Below are 10,506 nucleotides of genomic sequence, written 5' to 3' on the forward strand. Positions count from 1 at the left end.
CAAGCATGTGAACAACATCACATTCTTTGTTGTGAAGAGACTCTTCAGATAACAATTTGAATTCCCACTTAGTAGAATCATCATCATCTTCATTATTAGAGGTGTCTATGGGTGGTTCTCTTGTGTGATGTGAACTTGGGAGGGACAATTTTACATTTATAATGTCAGCTATTTTTTGGTTATTACCATCCCTTTTTTTAGAAACCCACACCAAGGTGGAAGAGGAGGAATCACTATGCTTGGGACGGGACTCGGAAGAGGTTTGTGCCTTGTCATGTTCGTTGTACCCCACCCCTGTTTTGGATTTGTTGAACCTGAACTGTGCTATTAGAGGTTCGACGATGCATATCACTTTCCCTACAAGACCATCTCCCATATACCCCATCTTTTTCATTAAATCAAAACCTCTTCCATTTAGGTGAGGAGAGATGTCAATGTTTTGTTGATTGATTTCTTCTATCGAGCTTGGAGGTACTCCACTTGCTTTGAAAAAATGTGTGTCATAAGGTCTCATGGTAGATGATGGTTTGCCATGAGATCTCGGAGAAAGTGGGGGATCAAATAAGGAGACCAAGTACACACCTATGCCTTTGCACTGTAGTTTACACTTTCTATCAAATTCTTTCATTAATCTATCCATTTCTTCATATTGTGATTGTTTAGGGTCTTTGGATGATAATGGTGAAGGAAAACAAGAACTTGAACAACCAACTTTCTCTTTACCTTTAGACACTGTAGATAAGTGGTTGTCATTTCAGTCGGTAGGGCATGAAGCGTCTGTGGATGTGGACTGGCTGATGTCAGCTATCAGGGTCCCAATTTCTTCCCTATTATGAGGAACATGGTAGTTACAATATTGGGCAAAGTGTTGATCCCCAAGTATGGTCACCTCTTGACCCATGTACAGGAATTTAAGACATTGATGGTAAGTGGAGGGAACGGCCTGCATGTCATGAATCCATGGTCTTCCTAACAGGATGTTATAAGTTAATTGCAAGTCTAAGACCTAATAAATAGTATCTTTCACAACTGGTCCTACCCTGACTGGCAGAATAACCATGCCTTTGGAGGATCTCTCCTCATCATCATAAGCTTTGATGGTGATTTTTTTCCTTGGGTCAATAGCATCCTCTGTATATCCTAGGGCTTTCACTAAATTTAGTGTACAAATGTTGACACCTACCCCACCATCAACCAATGTTCTCTTAACTCTGTTTCTATGGATAAAGACTTCAATATGCAAAGGAGAGTTTTGTGGTTGGATGACGGACATGTCGTCTTGGGCTAAAAAGGATATACACTGAGAGGCACCTAGATTGCTAACCATATTTTGAAATCTACTCACATCCAAGTCATTTGACACTAAGGCTTTGGTGAGTATTTCTTTATGCTTTGGGAAAATTTGTAACAATTCAAAAATGGAGATATGGTTAGGAGTCCTAAGTAATTGGTTGAGTAGGTTGTACTTGGGTAAGGAGGAACTTGCAGTTGCATGATCAGAATTTGTCACAGGGCCTGGTAAGATGACTTTAGAGGCCTAGCCTCAGGTAGCAATGTTCAATGATTTTTTCTTATTTTTATCCTTAATGATGATGACATTTACAGCATCATCCAATCTAAAGATCATGTCAATCGTGTTGTCGTAATGATGTGCGTAATTAACCTTAGTATGAGGAGATGTGTTCTGATTAGCTCTAAAGGATTTACCCTTTTCATGACTCATAAAAGGATTCTTGAAGGTCGTATGATCTTTATTATTGCTAAGGTTGTTCACTTCAATAGTTCTATCATTGATTAATTTTTGTATGGCCCCCTTAAGGGCAAAACAATTGTTTGTTAAGTGCCCCCTATTTGAGTGGTAGGCACAAATGTGCTTGTCATTTCACCACTTCAACTTGACTTGAGATTCATAGGGTTTGGCCTCAGGAAGTACAATGAGTTCATCAACCAAGAGGGTTTGTAAAGCACTCTTATAAGATACCCCAATAGGTGTATACTCCTTGGGTATATCGGAAGACTAATGTCTACGTGGAGGAGGAGCTTGATTATAAGTGACTTGTTAATTAGATGTCGAGGGAGTTGCCATGTTACATTGATAAAATGGATGGGCATTTTCTTGCCAAGGTGTGTTTGGATTGGTGTTGTTGACGATAGGATACAACTGATTTGGATGGGGTTGGGTTTGCATTTTAACATGGTTAGCCTTGATCACCCCATCATTGACAATGTTTTTATTGTTGTTTCTCCGCCATGACTTTTGTTTATCGGTGGTCTAATCAAAGGAATTATGAGTCTATGTGAAATTGTTTGAAAAACCCTTACCATCTTTTGATAGTTTAATAATGTCATTATTTATTAGGGTCTCTTCCACCTTAGCGGCATTCTCTAAGGTAGTTTTAAAATCTTTAGGCCCTTAGTGCTGGAGCCAGTAATTCATCGGTTTGGAGAGACTATTTATGAAGATGCCAGTATTCTCTTTGTCTGGTATGTCTCTATGATACTTGGAAAATATGTGTGTCCACTGGTGTAGGAAGATCTTGAATGACTCGTCGGGAAGTTGTTTTGTGTTGCACAAATCGATCATTGTAACTTCCCTTTCGATATTATAGGAATATTGGGCAATGAATGCAGAAACCAATTGGTCAAAGGTTTTGATGTTGGAGGGTAGCGTGGAGAACCACTCCATGGCTTGCCCTCTGAGGCTCCGAAGAAACAGACACATTAGGTAAGTTGTGTCATGGACAAACTCCATACTTAGGGTATAGAATTGTCTGAGGTAATCTTGTGGATCTGATGTGCCAAAATACTTATCATATTTTGGTATTTGCATATTTTGAGGGAAAGGTGTAGAGGTAATGCTTTTATCAAATGGAAGAGGAAACACCTTTTCAAGGCTAAATTCTACAGGTTGTATTTTTCCTCGCTTCATCCTTTCCATTTCCCTTTGTAGGTCTTGCAATTTTTGTGTGACAACATCTAAGTGTAACTCTTATTTTTCTTATTTCAAATTGGTCACATCAAAATCAGATGGCAATTTTGCACCTTGTTGTGCTAATGCTAGTATATAACGTTCTTTGTGTTTCTCAAGTATCTTGTCCATGATATCGACAAGTTCAGGATGTTAAAAATCTTCAATTTTAGTTTCAATGCTCTTGTCATCCAATATGTTAGATGAACCCATTGTGGCAAAGGATTCTAAATTTCAATTGAACAAGTGTGACTCATGGGTAACTATGTTTGGTGATCAGAGGTTTTGTGTGTTTGATAGTTATTTTGGCTATTCTAGCACTCACTCGTATAGGTGATCATTTTGGCTTCGTGGTTATACTAGTTTTACACTGTGGCATGAAATGTGAGTAGGATTCCTTTAGTTCTTATGCATTTTCACAATATGAGGGTTTTCGTTGACCATGATTCGTTTGGAGTAACAAGCTAAGTTGGACAAAGTGTTTGGCGATGCTAATAGGGTGAGTTCACTTTTGTGAAGTGAGGTAGGAAACAGATGTGTCTTTGGACATTTTTGGCTTGATATGTGAAGTGAAGTAGTAAGGACTATTGGATTAATAATGACATTTGTAGCTTTGCTTGTCTCAAAATGATTTCGATCAATTTTGGGATCTCTCGGTCTTGGAAAATATCAATGAGAAAAAGGGTATCCAAATCTATTGTTGGTTTGTAAGTGTCATGTATGCAAATAGCCTCTATTTTAGATTTTTTCTCAGATGCGTCACAAGATTGATCAAATGCGCTATTTCCTTGATTATATGAGCTATTTAAATACTCAAATGCACTATTCTATTTGTCATGCGTTATTACAGGCTTTAAATGCATTGTTATGCAAGGTATATGCATTGTTATGTAGGGTGAATGCATTTTTTAATGTTTTAGATGCATTGTTTTGCAGTCATATGCAGGGTAACAGAGTTCAAATGCATCACAGGATAAGCCAAATGCATTGTTTTAGGCAGTAGATGTGCTATTTTAAGGTCTTTCAGCAGCGTTCTCATTTTGAACTTGGTTTCTCATATCAATTTACAGTTGCGTCTTTTGGTAGGACTGTGATTCGCACCGGTGTTTGTTATTAAGTTTTTGAAACACATCCAAGCACAATAATAGTAGAAATCGGAATAAAACATAATAACCGCACACACCTATAAAATGGAAGAAAAGGGTTTTCTAACAAGGTTATCTAAAGTTGGTGACTAGTGGGTTTTAGTTTTTAACCAACAATGTTCGAATTTACCTCTCTTGTGACAGAGAGCTTCCCACCAACGCTAAAGAGGTTTGGCACAATCCCTCATGGGACTACTAGAGGAAGGCTATATTTCAAACATAGATGGCTTGCATTCAATTGGGAATACAAGATTGGGAGGCATTCCCTCTCAACGGCCCTGCTAAGGTAACTCAGGAGGTAACCTTTCTATGGCTAGATAATCCTACCTAGTGGAAAGCAGGAAAATGGAAATCACAAATAGGTTTGTGAATTTGATCACTCGAGAATAGTGAGAGCATATCCCTACTGTCTTGACTTCCCAAACACAACAGACACAAATGTTCAATCACCAGACCTTATACTACTAAAGACAAAGGGGCTCCTAGGTAATCACCAGCCCTTATACTACTAAAGAGAAAGGGGCTCCTAAGTAAACTATGTGTTGGTTCTTTCCTCGTTAACTGATATTTACATAAGGTCAAACATTCTAATCAACTCAAAAGAGTTGAGAGCATAGGTCTACTCCTGTTTAGATCAGCGAGATCAAACGCTTCTATTAAACTAGGTTTGGAGCTTAGAAATGCCACACTTTGAATTAAAAGGGGTAGAGGTCCACTTACCTGATTCAGTGCTAGCAAAGGCTAGGCACATTTATAAGGGGCTTCATTCTTGTCGCGCGTTGTCTGTATTCTAGGAGTTCCTATTAGCTTGGAAGAGACCTGTAAGCAACCAATACTCATATCTGGAAGTTAGATTCAACAAATTATAACTTTTATTAGATGCACTACAGGAATAAGCATTTGTGTTATAGAATGTATTATATGCACTATTTAATCAAGTAAATGCACTATAGTAAATAGCAAATTCGTTGTAAGAAACTTTATATGGGCTATAGAAATGTTTATATGTGCTACAGAAAGCTTTATATGTGCTACAGAAATAATTAAATGCGTTAAAATATTGTTTGAAAGTGCTAAAATAGAGTTCAGAAGTGTTGTAGTGTCAGAAGATTGTAGATCTGGCCTTTACATGTTCAGAGAAGCCTTTGTGATTTGTTGTCACTGTTATGAAGCCTCTAGAGTCTTGTGGAACCTGCAACTAATCAAATCTACACAAGAAACCAAGGAGGAACACTTATCTGTACTAAAAATAAAAGATTATACAAAAAGATTGAAAAATAGAGAGGCTTTGAGTTCAAGCCCCATAGTGAGCGCCAATTTTTACACGGTATAATCGCATATTCATGAGACTTTAATGCAAAATGCAGATAAAATAACAACAAACTAGACTAAACCCAAGAAATCATTGTCAAAATGTAAAACTCTATGAGTGTCTCATGTTTCCCTAACTACAACCACTAGGAAACCTCTCAGACCAGCATCTCAGTGACAATTCTAGAATGAGAGTATGCTTAGAATGCAAATCTACAAAAATGCATGCAAGATCTATGACTATAATGCAAATTATGTGCAGATAACAACTCTTAAAATGCTATCAAAATGGACATGCAATGAGCTAAACGTGTAATAAATAATACTAAATAAGATGGAAACAATGCTAAAATGCTATGAACTTGCTATAATGGCAATGCTAAAATGATAACTCAAAATGTGCCTATAGTGCAGATGCCTAAAACTTGGGTCCTTTAGCTCTTGGATTTCCCTTCTATTTATAGGATTTTGGAAGGGGTTGTGGTAAGAATCAAGATTTTTACCTTTGACTGGTGGATAGAGGTGAAATTGAAAATATCTCATAAGAGACCAAGAGGAAGAGCCCAACAGACTTGGTTTTGAGGATAAAATGGGATTTTTCCAATTCTTTTAAACGTAAAAAAGGGATTTTCACTTTTATGAGGATAAATGACTTTATTGATTTAATAAATGTTCAATTTATTTTCAAAAGTTTGTCTTTTCCTTTCTCCCTTTTTTAATTTCATTTTATGATTTTCAATTGTTTTTCTCCTCTTTTTAAAGTTGATTTAGGTCTTGTTGATTTGATAGATGATTAATGGTCTGATGTGAGTTTTTGATTTGAAAGTCTGTTGTGTTCTTTTGATTTCCTCCTTAATTTACATTAATTGATTGAAATTGCATAATTCAGGTCTTTGCCAATTTTTGGGTGTCTACATTATCAATTTGGCATGATAGAGATGGTGTAATAGTTTGCAAGAATTCTATACATTCCTCTACGTTAAGTGTTCAATTGTCGCAACTCTTATATATCATTTTGTTAGTGTCAAGTAATGTTATCTTGAGATTTTACAGCAATTGTGATGGCCTAGACTACATTCTATATTTGTTTGTCTAATGTACACTAATAGTATTATCTTTTGGGGTCATCTCAAAATATTTTGCTCCATATAACAGCATGTGATGTCAATGGTCACAATTTACGATCTTGAGAAAAGATTGTCAATTTGATGTGTTTCATATTTCTCGCTTACATGCTTTCTAGATTAATAGTGGGTCAACAATCTAAGCAGTGCATGTTATATCTAATTACGTCAACCTAATTGATGTTATCTTGAGATGTTGATCTCTAATAGACAATATAATTAAGAAAAACTTCCATTGCATGTGAAATGTTGTTTAGTATGAAGGTACAAATGTGCAGATACATAATGAAGTCAATTGTAGATATATGAACAATATACTATAATAAGCATTTCAACGCATGTGTTTTTATTTTATTCAATCATGATAATTCTATGTAATCATTATTATTGTACCTTGCCCTAAAGAAAATGATCTTTAGTTATTAGAAAATCATTGTATCTTGCACTAGGGATGTAAACATTAGTTCAAACAAATATCTCTTTGGCTTTTGGACTAAAGTATTATAATTGATTCTTTATATAACTTGTAGGATTCTCACAATTCGCCCTACAATTGATTCTCTACATGAGAAACTTGTCCTTGTGCATCATTCTTTCTATTACAATTATTTACTTGTGTGCATAAATTAAACTTTTGTTAAATAGTTTCTAAAGACCCCTTCATTAAAGACATCCAAATATGACTAGGTTTCTTCATTCCTTTTTTGGTCACATAACAATAAATTGTAGAATTTGTGCACTAAAAGAAATTATAATTCATTCCCTCCTTTAAAGTGTTATGATTTATTTGGGACAAGTGCCACAATTTTAGATGTACAACACATTTTTGTAGAACTATACTTACTCTTTGAAAACAAAACAAGGAGATTGCTCCTTTCAAAGAAAAGAAAGATCGAAAGATCAATGAGACTAGGCAAAAGAAAAAATAAGATAAGAGAGTGTGAAATAATATTGAAAAGCTCAAAGAGTTTTGAATTAAAAAGAATTTCGAAGCCTATAAATATCATTTAAGAACAATGTCAAATTGAAAAGCAAACTAAAGTGAGTCTCAGGTCAAAGAAGCACTTAGCAATGGAAGCATAAGAGTTTATACATATAGATCTCTATGGTCCAACAAGAATGACAAGAATGACTTGGGTTACCTTCGTAAAGAACCTAAAGCTATTGATAAGCGTAAGGATTTCATATAGTATAGAATGAATTAGAGAAGAAGAATTCGCTTCTAATGAACATGAAGATTTTTTTGAAAAACATAATATGGAGACCTATATGCAATTGCGAGAAATGGGTAAAGCCATTTAATTGAACAGATAGCTTATACCTTTTAAAAAGTTGTGGTTCGCATGGTATTTTACATCCTTACATGATGCGCAAAATAGAATACATAATAACAAAATACCCTGCAAGTTATACGAAAGAAAACCTATAACATTCAATCATTTCAAAGTTTTTGGCAACACGTGCTACATAAGCAAATTTGATGCTAGAGTGGATGAGGGAATATTCCTATGGTACACTTTAAGAAACGAAGGATACAAATGTCGCAACAAGAAGCTATGCATGATGGACGGAATGTGAATGTTACATTGATGAGGAAAGAGAAACTGTAGAAGTTGTTCCTAAAACAGAGGGTGCTTGCAAAAAGAATCACAAAAGGAAATTGAGAAAGAGGAGCCTGAGCAAAGAAATTCTAACACTCCATCAAGAGGCACCACTAAAGATCACATCTAAACTCAAACAAGGGGAAGACTTACTAACACTATAGTACGTGCACATTTTTTCAATTTACTAAAATAGAATCAAAGTGCTTTACAAAAGCAAGGGAAGACTAAGGATTTTTGGTTACATACTATGGGCAACAAAACAAAATGAGAACGAAACGTGAGAAATTATTCTAAAACCTAAAGGTAAAAATGTCATTAGAACCAAATGCGTTAACATAAACAAATTATATGAAGATGGAAGTCACAGGGAAAATAGAAAAACTTGTGTGCAAAAGCTATGCCACAAGTCAAAGTAATAGACTTCAAAGAAACTTCTGCAATTCTTACACAATTAGAAGCTATTAGAGTGCTCTTACCTTTTGCAAGCTTTTATGCAATTTACACAATTAGAAACTATTAAAACACTCTTACCTTTCACAAGCCTCGAGAACTTTATAACCTATTAGATTGACATGAAATAAGTCTTTTAAATAAAGACTCAAAAGGAAAGAATGTCTATTGAACAACCTAAAGGATTCATGTTGTCAAAAGATAAAAATTATGTTTTATGAGCTAAAGCAAGCCCCCAGAGATTGGATACTCAAGGTTGGAAACATATCTTCAAGAGCAGGAGTTCCATGAGCAATTGCAGACAACACGTATGCATCAAGAATAAGGTAATCATTTATTGATTTTGGTTGTATGTGTGCAGACATTATCTTTTGTCGTGGCAAGAATAATATAAGGAGAGAATTTGCTTCGAATATTCTAAGAAGAGATTGAAATATATATGCTTGGTGAATTGCCTCTCTTTCTTGGATTGTAAATTTTGCAGTCAAATTTCTTGCTCGGTAAATTGTCTTTCTTTCTATCTTTGATTTTGACTAGCCTATCCTTCCTCCGTAGTTCGCGCTGGGCCCTCTTTTCTTTTTGAGCTATGAGTCCCATCGCTCACCGGAGGGGCACCAGCCAAAGCAAAATATATAGAGGTCTAGGATGGGCCATTCCTTTGCGAAGAGGCTAGTTGGGGTTCCACCGAAAACCGATATCCGAATGGAGAGACCGGCATAGAACTATCCCTAGACCATGAATTGCCTCTCTTTCTTGGATTGTAAATTTTGCAGTCAAATTTCTTGCTCGGTAAATTGTCTTTCTTTCTATCTCTCACCTATTTACTAGATTTTTCACTAGAAGCATCAGCTCAAGGGGACTATTCATTTAGCCCCTAAATACCCCTTGTCATTGATGTCAATAGGGAGAGAATTTGGTGAAAATTACGGAAATCTTTGGTGATTGAAGACAATTATTATGTTCTCATTAGAATGTTATCAACTATGCAAGACATTGATGGGAAAATATGTTATGAGATGCAGTGATTATCTTAAGCGTGAAGGAAGCAATTACAGTATGCTAAGGTTCTGTGCAAGGCATTAGTCAGTCAACAGAGCAGCTGAAACTGTATGCAATCGTTTCAGACTCTCTAAGGTCACCCAAACAATTGATAATCAGTTACTAAACAAAAAGAACGCCTTGGACAGCACTCTTATATGAATTCTAATTCACATGGTACATGTTAAGACAAGACAGTATGTTGTGATCTTGGACAGCAATAAACAATGTTGTTCTAGTGGCAGGTTAATTATGCAGAAACCATTCCAACTAACAGCTATCCTCTAAACAATGATCTCCCTTATTACAGGTGGTCTCCCTTTGATAATAGAAACACATGAAGATAGACAGTGATCAGGATCAATTCTGCTTGACTAACAGTGATTCCTCCAAGACAAATATTGATAAAGTACAAACAATGTTAAGAGATCATATAGTGTTGAACAAGTATAATCTTAGTACAAACAATGTTGAGAGATTATATAGTGTTTGAAGAAGTATAATCTTACTTGAGATTGGAAGCAATGGCCCTTCCTTTTCCAATCTATTATGATGTGTTATTAATTCATACTAAGTGTTTTGTGTGGTGCAAGTTGGAAAAAACAAAGGCGCATTTACAATGAAGGAACAACAATTTGTCAAGTAAATGCAACTTCATTTTTAACAAGACACTACACAATAGCCATCTTTCCAATTGGAAGGCATGGCCTATTTATAAAAGCTTAATGAAGGACACAAAAAGATATTCAAATCATTGATTCAAGACATAAATAAATATAGAAGATCATGTGCACCTAAGAGTGGAAAGTGTGTGCAAATAGGACCACATCAGACTTGAGAAATATACAAGGAGCTTGTAGCAGACT

The sequence above is a fragment of the Cupressus sempervirens genome, chromosome 6, assembly GCF_028749045.1.
Source record: "Cupressus sempervirens isolate cs-2001-9-10 chromosome 6, ASM2874904v1, whole genome shotgun sequence".
Classification (NCBI taxonomy): Eukaryota; Viridiplantae; Streptophyta; class Pinopsida; order Cupressales; family Cupressaceae; genus Cupressus; species Cupressus sempervirens.